Here is a 408-nt window from a genome sequence, read left to right on the forward strand (position 1 = left end):
AACACCTAGGGCTGGTGTTGGGCAGGAACATCTGAAAGCAGAGAGAGAGAGAACAGAAGAAAGAAATATATTATATAATGTTATTCAAAATATATTCTCTTTTTCGTTTGATTCAGTCTATGTGATACATTAATTAAGGTCTTCCCAACACATGGCATACTGTCCTGTGTACACAGTATATATACCTTCCTGTGTACACACACACACACACATAAGGTATGAGTATACTGTGTATGTTCAGGGTATACCACATACGTATATCATATATGGTTAGTATAACAGGCCAGTAAAACCCATTAGGTCTTGATAGAGAGGTTTTATCATGTTATTTGTCCTTTGTCTAACCAGAGTTGGTTAGAAGGGGGGGGCAGAGCGTAGACCTACCTACCCCCCCCCACCCGACTCACT

The sequence above is a fragment of the Panulirus ornatus genome, chromosome 11 (assembly GCF_036320965.1).
Source record: "Panulirus ornatus isolate Po-2019 chromosome 11, ASM3632096v1, whole genome shotgun sequence".
NCBI lineage: Eukaryota > Metazoa > Arthropoda > Malacostraca > Decapoda > Palinuridae > Panulirus > Panulirus ornatus.